Consider the following 4590-nt stretch of genomic DNA (forward strand, 5'->3'; position numbering starts at 1 on the left):
CATGTCTCCTAGTCATCATTCTTTCAAGAGCCAACATATTTAACATTCTTCAACAACAACTTCAAAAGACATATGCAGTGTTCAAGCATACATTCAGAAAACAAGAAACATTGTCACCACATCAATATAATTAAACTAAGTTCAAGGATAAATTCAAAACTCATGTACTTCTTGTTCTTTTGAATTAAAACATTTTTCATTTAAGAGAGGTGATGGATTCATAGGACATTCATAACTTTAAGACAAAGTTACTAACTACTAATGATCATGTAATGAAGACACAAACATAGATAAGCACTTAACATAGAGAAAACGAAAAACAGAGAAAGTAAGAACAAGGAATGAGTCCACCTTAGTGATGGTGGCATTTCCTTCTTGAGGAACCAATGATGTCCTTGAGCTCTTCTATGTCTCTTCCTTGTCTTTGTTGCTCCTCCCTCATTGCTTTTTGATCTTCTCTTATTTCATGAAGGATGATGGAGTGCTCTTGATGTTCCACCCTTAGTTGTCCCATGTTGGAACTTAATTCTCCTAGGGAGGTGTTGATTTGCTCCCAATAGTTTTGTGGAGGAAAATGCATATGAGGCATCTCTGGGATCTCATGGTGCTGAGCTTCCTGCGCCTCTTGAGCTCCATGAATGGGCTCTCTTGCTTGCTCCATCTTTTTCTTAGTGATGGGCTTCTCTTCCTCAATGTGAATGTCTCCTTCTATGGAAACTCCAGCTGAGTAACATAGATGGCAGATAAGATGAGGAAAAGCTAGCCTTGCCCCAGGAGAGGGCTTTTCGGCTATTTTGTAGAGTTCAAGGGAGATGACTTCATGAACCTCTACTTCTTCTCCAATCATGATGCTATAGATCATGATGGCCCGATCCACAGTAACTTCAGATCGGTTGCTAGTGGGGATGATGGAGCGTTGGATGAACTCCAACCATCCTCTAGCCATAGGCTTGAGGTCCAATCTTCTTAGTTGAACCGGCTTGCCTTTGGAGTCAATCTTCCATTGAGCTCCTTCCACACATATGTCCATGAGGACTTGGTCCAACCTTTGATTAAAGTTGACCCTTCTAGTGTAGGGGCGTTCATCTCCTTGCATCATAGGCAAGTTAAACGCCAACCTCACATTTTCCGGACTAAAATCCAAGTATTTCCCCCGAACCATTGTAACATAGTTCTTTGGATCCAGGTTCTTACTTTGATCATGGTTCTTGGTGATCCATGCATTGGCATAGAACTCTTGAACCATTAGGATGCCGACTTGTTGGATGGGATTTGTTAGAACTTCCCAACCTCTTCTTTGAATTTCATGTCGGATCTCCGGATACTCATTTCTTTTGAGTTTGAAAGGGACCTCGGGGATCACCTTCTTCTTGGCCACAACATCATAGAAGTGGTCTTGATGAGCTTTGGAGATGAATCTTTCCATCTCCCATGACTCGGAGGTGAAAGTTTTTGTCTTCCCTTTCCCTTTTCTAGAGGATTCTCCGGTCTTAGGTGCCATCAATGGTAATGGAAAAACAAAAAGCTTATGCTTTTACCACACCAAACTTAGAATATTGCTCGCCCTCGAGCAAGAAAATAAAGAATTAGATGAAGAAGAAGAAGAAAAGATGGAGAAGAGGGGGGAGGTGTGTTTTGGCCAAGAAGAGAAGAGATGGTTGTGTTGTGTGAAAATGAGGAAGAATGGAAGGCTTTATATAGGGAAGGGAGGGGGGGTTAAGGTTCGGCCATATGGGTGGGTTTGGGTGGGAAATTGATTTGAATTTTGAAGGTAGGTGGAGTTTATTGGGTAGGTTTATGGGGAAGAGTGGGTGGATGTGAGTGGTGAAGGGTTAATAGGGAAGAGTGTTTATTGGGAATAGAGGATGATTGAGAAGAGAGAAGAGAGTAAATGGAGGTAGGTGGGGATCCTATGGGGTCCACAGATCCTGAGATGATCCTGTGGGGTCCACAGATCCTGAGGTGTTCAAGGATTTACAACCTTGCACCAAATTAGGCATGTAAAATGCCCTTGCACATAACTCTGGGCGTTCAGCGCCAGGTTGGTGCCCATTTTGGGCGTTCAACGCCCATTTGTTGCCCATTTTTGGCATTGAACGCCAGAACCATGTTTGTTCTAGGCGTTCAGCGCCAGCTCTTCTCTAGGGTGCAATTCTGGCGTTCAGCGCACAGATGCTGCCCATTTTGGGCGTTCAGCGCCCAGATACTGCCCATTTTGGGCGTTCAGCGCCAGAACCATGCTCTATTCTGGAGTTGAACGCCAGACAGGTGCTTCCTCCAGGGTGTGATTTTTCTTCCGCTGTTTTTGATTCTGTTTCTAAATTTTTCATTTATTTTGTGACTCCACATGATCATGAACCTAAGAAAACATGAAAAACAAAAATAAAATTAGATAAATAAACATTGGGTTGCCTCCCAACAAGTGCTTCTTTAATTTCAATAGCTTGACAGTGGGCTCTCATGGAGCCTCACAGATGTGCAGAGCTTTGTTGAGACCTCCCAACACCAAACTTAGAGTTTGGATATGGGGGTTTGACACCAAACTTAGAGCTTGGTTGTGGCCTCCCAACACCAAACTTAGAGTTTGACTGTTGGGGCTTTGGTTGACTCTGCTTTGAGAGAAGCTTTTTCTGCTTCCTCTCCATGGATGCAGAGAGAGATCCTTGAGTTGTAAACACAAGGTTGTCCTTATTTAATTGAAGGATCAATTCTCCTCTGTCCACATCAATCACAGCTCTTGCTGTGGCTAGGAAAGGTCTTCCTAGGATGATAGATTCATCCTCTTCCTTTCCAGTATCTAGGACTATGAAATCAACAGGGATGTAAAGGCCTTCAACCTTTACTAACACGTCCTCTACTTGTCCATAAGACTGTTTTCTTGAATTGTCTACCATCTCTAATGAGATTTTAGCAGCTTGCACCCCATAGATTCCCAGTTTCTCTATTACAGAGAGGGGCATGAGGTTTATCCCTGAACCAAGGTCACACAGAGCCTTAAAGATCATGGTGCCTATGGTACAAGGAATTATGAACTTTCCAGGATCCTGTTTCTTCTGAGGCAATGTCAGTTGATCCAGATCACTTAGTTCATTGGTGAATAAGGGAGGTTCATCTTCCCAAGTCTCAATACCAAATAATTTGGCATTTAGCTTCATGATTGCACCAAGGATCTTGGCAGCTTGCTCTTCAGTAACATCCTCATTTTCTTCAGAAGAGGAATACTCATCAGAGCTCATGAATGGCGTAAGGAGGTTCAATGGAATCTCTATGGTCTCTGGATGAGCCTCAGAGTCCTTTGGTTCCTCAGAGGGAAGCTCCTTATTGATCACTAGACGTCTCAAGAGGTCTTCTTCTTTGGGATTCACGTCCTTCTCCTCTCTTGTGGGTTCGGCCATGGTAATTAATTCAATGGCCTTGCACTCTCCTTTTGGATTCTCTTCTGTATTGCTTGGGAGAGTACTAGGAGGGATTTCAGTGATCCTTTTACTCAGCTGGCCCACTTGTGCTTCTAAATTTCTAATGGAAGACCTCGTTTCATTCATGAAACTCACAGAGGCCTTAGATAGATCAGAGACTAAATTTGCTAAGCTAGATGGATTCTGCTCAGAATTCTCTGTCTGTTGCTGAGTGGATGATGGAAAAGGCTTGCTATTGCTAAACCTGTTTCTTCCACCATTATTAAAGCCTTGTTGAGGCTTTTAATCCTTCCATGAGAGATTTGGGTGATTTCTCCATGATGGATGGTAGGTGTTTCCATATGGTTCACCTATGTATTTTAACTCTGCTATTGCAGGGTTCTCAGGATCATAAGCTTCTTCCTCAGAAGATGCCTCTTGAGTACTGTTGGATGCAGCTTGCATTCCATTCAGACTCTGAGAAATCATTTTGACTTGCTGAGTCAATATTTTATTCTGAGCCAATATGGCATTCAGAGTATCAATTTCAAGAACTCCCTTCTTCATAGGCGCCCCATTACTCACAGGATTCCTCTCAGAAGTGTACATAAACTGGTTATTAGCAACCATGTCAATGAGTTCTTGAGCTTCTGCAGGCGTTTTCTTTAGGTGAATGGATCCACCTGTAGAAGTATCCAATGACATCTTTGATAGCTCAAATAAACCATCATAGAATATATCCAGGATGGTCCATTCTGAAAGCATGTCAGAAGGACACTTTTTCGTCAGCTGCTTGTATCTTTCCCAAGCTTCATAGAGGGATTCACCTTCTTTCTGTCTGAAGGTTTGAACATCAGCTCTAAGCTTGCTCAGCTTTTGAGGAGGAAAGAACTTGGCTAAGAAAGCCGTGACCAGCTTATCCCAAGAGTTCAGGCTGTCTTTGGGTTGAGAGTCCAACCATATTCTAGCTCTGTCTCTTACAGCAAAAGGGAAAAGCATGAGCCTGTAGACTTCAGGATCTACTCCATTAGTCTTAATAGTATCACAGATCTGCAAGAATTCAGTTAAGAACTGAAAAGGATCTTCAGATGGACGTCCATAAAACTTGCAGTTCTGCTGCATCAGAGAAACTAGCTGAGGTTTCAGCTCAAAATTGTTTGCTCCAATGGTAGAAATGGAGATGCTTCTTCCATGT

The 4590-nt window shown here is 42.7% G+C and overlaps 1 non-coding gene across 1 annotated transcript; it reads left to right on the forward strand.

Annotated features, from left to right (window-relative positions):
- The first annotated feature begins 4154 nt into the window (after positions 1 to 4154).
- Positions 4155 to 4262, forward strand: LOC112745934 (small nucleolar RNA R71). The gene has a single exon (XR_003173838.1). It is a non-coding gene; the product is annotated as a small nucleolar RNA R71 (small nucleolar RNA).
- The last annotated feature ends 328 nt before the right edge of the window (positions 4263 to 4590 follow it).

This window comes from Arachis hypogaea, chromosome 14 (genome assembly GCF_003086295.3).
Source record: "Arachis hypogaea cultivar Tifrunner chromosome 14, arahy.Tifrunner.gnm2.J5K5, whole genome shotgun sequence".
NCBI lineage: Eukaryota > Viridiplantae > Streptophyta > Magnoliopsida > Fabales > Fabaceae > Arachis > Arachis hypogaea.